Genomic DNA, 9,750 nt, shown 5'->3' with positions numbered 1-9,750 from the left:
GAAGAAGAAGAAGAAGAAGAAGAAGAAGAAGAAGAAGAAGAAGAAGAGGAAGAAGAAGAAGAAGAAGAAGAAAGAAGAAGAAGAAAAATATATTATGGTTGAAAATGGCCAAGAAAATTCAACATTTGGGAGCCATAGCATTCTTATTAGGGAGAAACAGAGGATAGGGATTAGTTTGGAAAGGTGAACTGTAGATGTATTTGAAGGTCCTTATGTCTACGATAAGGGATTTCAGTTTTGTTCTATAAGCAATGGAGAGACATCAAAGATTTTTAAACAGGAAAGATATACTAAGGTTTGCTTATTAAATCTCTACTATAGTAATATCCAATTCTGAGCTGGCTTTGGGAGTCTAGTATTAGGAAATTAGAGAAGCTTATTATAATGCCCATGGGTGAGATGAGTGAAGTCTTAACAAAAGCAAAGTGGACTGGCTATAAGTAGTTTAAAATTGCACTTAACACACTCTTAGGTAATACTCTACATAATCTCTTCACATATTGTTTTGTTTGGGATCAGCCTCATTAATTTTATTTAAATTTTTTTTTTAAATTTGAGTATAGAGGACACAAAATGTTACATTAGTTTCAAGATGTACAACATAGTGATTGAATATTTCTGTACATTATGCTATGTTCACCACAATGTAACTACCATCTGTCACCATACAATGCTATTACAATACCATTGACTATATTCTCTCACTGCACCTTTTATTCTTGTGACTTATTCATTCCATAACTGGAAACCTTTATCTCCCACTCCCATTCACCCATTCTGCCTATCCCCTACCTCCAATTCCCTCTGGCAACCACCAGTTTGTTGTCTGTATTTATAGATCTGATTCTTCAGCTGCATTTCTGTTTCATTTTTTATACTGGTTAAAAATCTGTGCAGACAGTTATAACTGCATTTTTTAAAAAAATAAATGTTGAAAGTATAGTATTAGTTTATCAAGAAGCAAAATAATAAAATAACCAATAGGTAACTATTAAAAAACAAGACTGGTTCATTTTGGTCATTCAAGTAAAGGTAACCATCATTTTATTTACATGTGAAATATTTATTCCATGTAAAGACTAATGGCAACTTTTATGTAATATCCTTAGATATATCATTTTCTTATTTTAATCCTAATAGAATTCTCCATTTTTGTACTTTTAATCTAGTTCATTATATCGCTCACCTTCTACACCTAATTTGAGCGTCACCAAAGACAACTGTTACCGAAAGTATTATGTCTTGAAAATTGTTAATGTAAAGCTGAGTATCACTGATAAATGAGAGTTACTTATCAGGATTTACCATATAGTGAAAAATGAAATTGACTAGTGTAATTTTTCAAAAGCGATTAGTTGTCTAAATTGAAGATAAGGGATTAAGTATAAAATATTTCTAAAGCAAACTAAGGTAAATTAAACATTACATATTTAAAAGTTTAAACATGACACTTGCAAGCTAACATTACCTTGCAGCATGGTGATGAATGTCGGTGTGCTTCTTCTGGGTAAACAGAGGAAGTTCAGTATTACAATGATAGCTACAGGTCTTAAATAATTGGCTTGAAACATCGGATGATAGGGTATTCCAGTTCCGTGTTTCTTTGCTGCAAAAAAGGAAAGTAGGATAAGCCACGCCATTCAAGTTCTATTTAAACGGCAGCAGAGTTACCAGAAAATGCCAAATGATCAAGACAATATGAGTTTTCTCCTTTGAAATCATAGATTTTTTTTTCAACTAAAATGAAGTTACGTTTTTATCATGACAAACCAATTGAACAGTTAAACATACTTGGTAGGAACTGATTGCTTCGATTCATCATGGCCTTTAATTAGCTTGAATTATAACTTTCATTGATTTGACTGACAACCAGCTATTATAGCACCATGAAGAAACATCTTCTTCCCTTCATATTTGCAGAAATTGATGAAATTTCAGTGTGGTTCAAAAAATATTTGTTGAACATCACTATGTGCTATACATCGTGCTGTATACTGCTGCTTTATGAAGTAAGTAAAAGGAACAGAAATATAAACTAATAACCACAATTGCTGGACCAGGTAATGTGCTAATATCATACCGTCAAACATAGAAGTAGTAGAGTGAAGTGCAAAACTCTCAGAGAAAGGGATAATATCTATTTTCGTATTAGTAAATATTTCACATATAGATGCATCCTGAGCAGAATGGGCGGAAAGTGTAAAGGCACATGTAATCGCAAGTAAACTGGTATCTAGAGGTCATGAATCTAGAGAGGCGGTCAAACGCTACCTCTTAAAGGTTCTTGTTTGTTAAGTTTGTTTTAAGTCTTACAGGTAATAGGAAGCCAATGACTATTTTCAATGAAAGAGTAGTTTGACCTGTTTTGTTTTAGAAATATTTGTTTTGAAGGCAGTTTAAACAATGGATTTTAATGGTGACAAATATTCCATGAGACCAGTTAGAAGGTTACTGTAGCATTCTATCATGTAGACTGTTTTGGTTCATTGGCTGTGGACATGAGAACAAAGGAGATCTTGAGAATAACAAATAGATTCCAACCTTGAGTTATTGAGTAGATGGTCATGTTAGACTCTGGGATAAAGAATACAGGAGGTTTTCTTGAGATCAAATAATGAGTTCTTTTGAGACACAATTGAGTGTAAAATTCCTTTGGGATGTCCTGTAGGTAGTAGGTAGTAGGTAGTTTACTAAATGAACTCAAAGGAGAGGTAGAGCTTTCTATGCATATTTTTCAGACATTAGTATACACATTAATGCTGCAACCTTTAGTTAGGTCAGATTTATTTGGAGATAATATTTGGAGTGTGAGGAAGAGTGCAATTGTTGAGAACTCTTATATTGAAGGGGTGGGAAGAGAAAGAATACATCATCAAGGAAATTAAGGAAAAATAATCAGAAAGCAGGAATGCAAACAGAAAAAAAGAACATCATGAAAAGAGAGGTCATTTTTTTAAAGGAGTGGGAATTATCAAAATGCCATAAAGTATGATGAGAACTAAAAAGTATGGAAGGATTTAGTGACTAGCAATTCATGCCCATGATGAGAGTAACTTCAACAAAGATGTAGAGACAAAAAACACATTCTAATCATGGCAAATTCAATGTGGTACTGAAAATGACAGAAGAGAGGTAGGGCTCTCCTTGTAGGGATACAGGATCTAGGTAAGATGCTTAAGTCTTAAAGAAAAAAAAAATATTATACAAACAGCAATAAATGATGTCCAGTATTACCCAGGTAAGATATTTCTTAATTTTCTGCTTTTCAATATTTTATCTTTTAAAGTAAAAGTAAAGACAAGGAAAAAAAAGTGTTATCAGAAATGTTCTTATAGAATGTTATTTTGGAGGTGGTACAGTAAGAAAGCTAAGATATAAAACCTTGGATTCATATCACCTCAGTTCAAATTATGCTCTGCCTCTTGCTAATTGTTTGACCCCCGCCAGTAAATAAATCTCTTCTGCCTCAGTTTTCTCACCTGTAATAAGGATATGAATGGGCTTATGTCAAGGATAAATTAGCTAATATATATATATATTAGCTAATTATATATATATACACACACACACACATATGTATATGTATATATATATATACACACACACACGCTATATTTATAAAAGATCTGGACACACAAGTGCTTAATAAAAGTTACCTTTATTATTTTTCTAATAAAGAGAGATTCTTTATTCTTTATTCAACATTCCTTATTCTGGTAAAATATATGTCATAATATGAATAGGCCAGTGAAGATTTTAAGTAGCTCGCTATGAAGCATACCACAAATTCTGGTTTTCTTTTCCCTTTTTTAAATTTTCCCTTCATCACAGGGCCATGGATTGTTAGAAGATGTTAAATAGTTAAATAGTACTCTTAGGTTACTCTTAATATAGTAAAAATGTTCCACATTTTCATCAAGTCTTATAGTTTTTATTGTACAAATCTTTCATTTCCTTGGTTAAATTTATTCTTAAGTATTTTATTGTTTTTAATGCGATTGAAAGAAAGGTTAGATTTTCTTTCTAATTACACTTTGGTACCTGGCATTGGCTTCTATTAAATGTGATTTCACATAGGTCTGAGACAAGTGTGGTTTCTGACTTTATGATACACAACAATATTTTTTTTATTTATTTTTTATTTTTTTTAAAGATTTTATTTATTTGAGAGAGAGAGAATGAGAGAGAGCGAGCACATGAGAGGGGGGAGGGTCAGAGGGAGAAGCAGGCTCCCTGCCAAGCAGGGAGCCCCATGCGGGACTTGATCCAGGGACTCCAGGATCATGACCTGAGCCGAAGGCAGTCACTTAACCAACTGAGCCACCCAGGCGCCCCACAACAATATTTTTAATTGACAAAATTCTCAATTGTCTGTGAAAGAAGAAGAAATTGGAAAAGAGAGACAAAGAAGTGGAGAAAGGGAAGAGAAAGAAGAAAGGAAGGCAAAAGTGAAAGAACAAAGGAAGGGAAAGAAGGGAAAAATGTACATAGAAAATAACTATATTTTAATAATTATATAAGAAAAGACTGGTTAAAAAAATCTACCAAATTCATAAAAGCTACAGTCTTAATAGTGATTGTGTTTGCCTGATGGGACATTTTTTTTTCCTTCTTAAAATATTTAGTACTTTTTTGTATTTTCCATAATTAGAGCATGTTTATTTTTAACTTGGAAAAACTTTAATTAAAAATACCATATGTGGCCACGTGTGTCCCAGCATCTGTGGAGGGGACCTGGCGGCTGGTAAAAATCAAAGTGACCCCAAGAAAATGGTTCCTCCCCAAAGGAGGTAGAAGAAGACAGTGAAGATGAGGAAATGTCAGAAGATGAAGATGATGATAGCAGTGGAGAAGAGGTTATCATTCCTCAGAAAAAAGGCAAGAAGGCTACCACAACTCCAGCAAAGAAGGTGATCGTTTCCCCAACAAAAGAAGTCACAGTTGCCACACCGGCCAAGAAAGCATTGTTGTCATCCCTGGCAAAAAGGCAGTGGCTACACCAGCCAAAAAGACAGTTGTGCCAGCCAAAGCAGTAGCAACACCTGGCAAGAAGGGGGTCACACCAGGCAAGGCATTGGTAGCAGCCCCTGGTAGGAAAGGAGCAGCCACCCTAGCCAAGGGAGTAAAGAATGGTAAGAATGCCAAGAAGGAAGACAGTGACGAGGAAGATGATGATGACGTGAAGAGGAGGACTAGGAGGATGAGGATGAAGATAAGGGTGAATTCGAGCCAGCAGTGATGAAAGCAGCTGCTGCTGCTGCCCTGATGATGAGGATGATGATGAAGAGGAGGAGGATGAAGACGATGAGGAGGATGATGAAGATGAGGATGAAGATGACTCCGAAGAAGAATCTATGGAGACTACACCAGCCAAAGGGAAGAAAGCCCTTGCAAAAGCTCTTCCTGTGAAGGCCAAGAGCACAGCTGAGGACGAAGATGAAGAGGATGATGATGAGGATAAAGATGATGATGAGGAGGATGAGGAAGATGAGGATGATGAGGAGGAGGAAGATGAGGAGGAGGAGGAGGAGGAAGAGCCTGTTAAAGAAGCACCTGGAAAATGAAAGAAGGAAATGGCCAAACAGAAAGCAGCTCCAGAAGCCAAGAAGCAGAAAGTAGAAGCTACAGAACCAACTACATCATTCAATCTTTTTGTTGGAAACCTGAACTTCAGCAAATCTGCTCGTGAATTAAAAACGGGCATCAGTGACCTTTTTGCTAAAAATGATCTTGTCGTTGTGGGTGTCAGAATTGGTGTGTCTGGGAAGTTTGGCTATGTGGATTTTGAATCTGCTGAAGACCTGGAAAAAGCCTTGGAACTCACTGGTTTACAAGTCTCTGGCAACGAAATTAAACTAGAAAAATCAAAGGGAAAAGACAGTAAGAAAGATCGAGAAACAAGAACACTTTTGGCTAAAAAGCTGCCTTACAAAGTTACTCAGGATGAATTAAAAGAAGTATTTGAAGATGCTGCGGAGATCAGATTAGTCAGCAAGGATGGAAAGAGTAAAGGGATTGCTTATATTGAATTTAAGACCGAAGCTGATGCAGAAAAAGCCTTGGAAGAAAAGCAGGGCACAGAGATCGATGGGCGGGCTATCTCCCTGTTCTACACTGGAGAGAAGGGTCAAAGTCATGACTCTAGAGGTGGCAAGAATAGCAGTTGGAGGGGTGAATCAAAAACACTGGTTTTAAGCAGCCTCTCTTACAATGCAACAGAAGAAACCCTTCAGGAAGTATTTGAGAAGGCAACTTTTATTAAAGTGCCCCAGAACCAAAATGGCAAATTTAAAGGGTATGCATTTATAGAATTTGCTTCATTTGAAGATGCTAAAGAAGCTTTAAATTCCTGTAATAAAAGGGAAATTGAGGGCAGAGCAATCAGACTGGAGTTGCAAGGACCCAGCAGATCATCTAATGCCAGAAGCCAGCCATCCAAAACTTTGTTTTTCAAGGTCTGTCTGAGGATACCACAGAAAAGACATTAAAGGAGTCATTTGATGGCTCTGTTCGGGCAAGGACAGTCACTGACTGGGAGACTGGGTCTTCTAAAGGGTTTGGTTTTGTAGACTTCAACAGTGAGGAAGATGCCAAAGCTTCCAAGGAGGCCATGGAAGATGCTGAAATTGAAGGAAACAGTTACTTTGGACTGGGCCAAGCCTAAGGGTGAAGGTGGTTTTGGAGGTCGTGGTGGAGGCCATGGTGGCTTTGGAGGCCAAGGTGGTGGCAGAGGAGGCCGAGATGGATTTGGTGGCAGAGGCTGGGGAGGCTTTGGAGGGTGAGGAGGCTTCTGAGGAGGCAGAGGAGGAGGGGGAGACCCCAGCCACAAGGAACGAAGATGAAGTTTGAATAGTTTCTTCCATCCCTCTGTCTTTCCCTCTTCTGTTTGAAAGAAGAGGACTCTGGGGTTTTTACTCTGCTACCTGATCAATGACAGAGCCTTCTGAGGACATTCCAAGACAGTAGAGTCCTGTGGTCTACTTGGAAATTTGTATAGATAACATTTCAAGGGAGATATCCTGTTGGTTTTGACTCGATATTCATATAAATTTTTTTAAAGAGATGAGTGATAGAGCTAATCCTTATCTGTAAGTTTTGAATTTATATTGTTTCTTCCCATGTACAAAACCATTTTTTTCCTACAAATAGTTTTGTTTTTGTTTTTTGCATTGGGGGGTGTAAAGGAAAGCAGAATGTGTTATCATGATTTTTGCTTCAGCAACTTTGGGACAAATTAAAAGTCCTAAACTCTGAAAAAAAAATCATATGGGATGTATTTTCTCTGCTTCCTATGTTGAATGCATGTTTTAAACAGAAATAACTGTTGTAGTGGTTTTGAACAAGGTAATTTATGGCCGCTCAAAGAGGGCACCTAATTGAAGTCAATTTCATAGTTCCCTTTGTAAGAAACATATTGGCTTTATGCAGGAGGTATAATTTTCCCAAAACCTTTCCTTTCTTTATATGACACAGCAGAAGTATACTTAGTGTTTTGCTTAGTCTGACTTAAAATGATTTCATGCTATTGATACTCTTTCAACTTTTCACTATGTAAGATCTTATTATACTTTTGTGCTCAATTTTATCATGAATCACTTCCTATTTCACCAACTCTGCCATAAAATTCATTGAAATCACTGGCTAAATGCTCAGAAAATCAAATTCCATACCTTATTTTGGAGGCCAAGACTTGAGTAATTTCTTATATCAAAAACAGTAATGCAGAAGAAACTTGTCTCTTGAAAAATATGGCAAAAAACAGTCAGTATTTATTTAACAATTGTCTGAAGCAATTAATGTATGTTACATGTAATCCTCTCAAAAGTAGGTTATGGATAAGGAGACAGACCTTCAAGGAGGCTGAAGAACAATCAGTGATGGGGTTGGCACAGCTCAGTAAGAATTCCTGCTTTTTAATTTCTATCACATTGCAGTGCTTTCTGCATTAATTAAATCATACAAATGAAAAGAAATGTTACTTATAAAAACCTAACAGAGAAGATTAAAAAAGAAAACAATTTTTTAAGTCAAATGAGCAAGTCCTAGTTTAATCTGTGATACATACGCATGAATATGTACACACACACACACACACGCACACACACTTGCCCCATGGGATTTCAACTCTAATCTATGATTCAATCCATTCTACTACTCCCACTTCATCCTGTCTTAATTATTTTCCCCCAAAGACTCACAAAATGGAATTGTGCTAGACTCTTTTTATACTTTTTCCAGACATGTCCAATTCTGTCTGAATCACATATGGAACACAGTGTCAACTCTCATGCCTGAAACACTGATATACTTCATATGTCTTTGAATCTAGAAACTAATTATTATGTTCTCTGGGACTCTTCTGAAATAAGTTATAAAAGAAACCATTATTGTCATTCATTCTAGTTCATTCAGGTTAAAATAACTGGTTTATATTCAACTGTATTTGGGTAAAATTTCAGTGGAAAGAACCCAGGTTGTTAGTAAATTAAATTATTCTTCCTTTACTTTTAGGGAATGATGAAGAGGACAAAAAAGTAATATTTTTTCAATAATTTGTTTTATTTTATTTTTTAAAGATTTATTTATTTATTTTGAGAGAGAGAGTTGGGGGGCATTGAGGGGCAGAGGGAGAGAGAGTCTTAAGCAGACTCTCTACTGATTGTGGAGTCTGACCCTGAGATTAGAACCTGAGCTGAAACCAAGAGTTGGATGCTTAACCTACTGTGCCACTCAGGTACCCCTCAATAATTTACTTTAAAAGTAAGCACTTCTAAAGATGTCTTGATATCAATATTCTTTCAGCATAATTTTATTTATCATTTCATTCTACTATGCCACAATAATAAATGTACAAAGGGGAACCCTAATTAACTAAACCAAAGAATAATTATTTTGCGCTTATTTTATAGAACTCAGACAAATACAATTTTCCACCATTTTCAACAAGAATTAAACAAGTTTTCTTCTGAAACACAATTAACGAGAAAATAGTCTTCATAAAACACCCCATTTCCAAGCCCTCTTATTAGATAACTCTGTGCTAGAATTTTCTCACCTATCCTTTTCTCTTGTTTCTGTGTGGTGACAGCTCTTTAGCAATCAACTCTTTAAGTTTTCGCTAAACTGTCATAAAGACACAACTTAAGATTCTTTTTAAGGATGTTAATTATTTTTAACACACACAAACATGTTTCATTTATGGTTAAGTAGGCAACTAATTTTAAAATATGCCTCAGATTTATGCTAAAAGCTGCTTGTTGATAGATCTGTCATAAAGTTTTCCTTCACACTCAAGTAGATGTGACAAAATGTGATGGAGAATACATAAACAAATGGTTCAATAAGACTCCTAAGAACACTAGTTAAAAGAGAAAATACTTACGACTTTAAGCTTGAAAATTCTAGCTTAAAGGATATATAACCCCAAGAGAAAAAGGAACAGAAAGAGATTTTAACTTTGTTATTAGGGTAAATACAGACCTGTTCATATATTTTATTATTCTATTTTAAGTTTTCAAGAGTTTAAAAAGATACCCCAAAGAAATTGATCTCTACATGATATATGATGTTGCTGTTTAATAATATTTTAGAGAAAGAGAAGAAACAATATCACTAAGGGGATGAGATTCATTTGAGCATTCTACATTCAAAGAATATGTGATTTCAAGTTCCTAAGAAATACATTTATTTTTTATTAGAACTAGCTTTATGGAAGAGACTCGTTCGGGTGGCAGAATGACAAAGACGCTA

General features: G+C 35.6%; 1 pseudogene; it reads left to right on the top strand.

Moving 5' to 3' along the window:
• The first annotated feature begins 3,118 nt into the window (after positions 1 to 3,118).
• Positions 3,119 to 6,853, top strand: LOC110590803 (annotated as a pseudogene).
• The last annotated feature ends 2,897 nt before the right edge of the window (positions 6,854 to 9,750 follow it).

The sequence above is a fragment of the Neomonachus schauinslandi genome, chromosome 2 (genome assembly GCF_002201575.2).
Source record: "Neomonachus schauinslandi chromosome 2, ASM220157v2, whole genome shotgun sequence".
NCBI classification, from domain to species: Eukaryota; Metazoa; Chordata; class Mammalia; order Carnivora; family Phocidae; genus Neomonachus; species Neomonachus schauinslandi.
The sequence above is the reverse complement of the archived record's forward strand: the minus strand, read 5'-3'. Positions and strand labels throughout refer to the sequence as shown.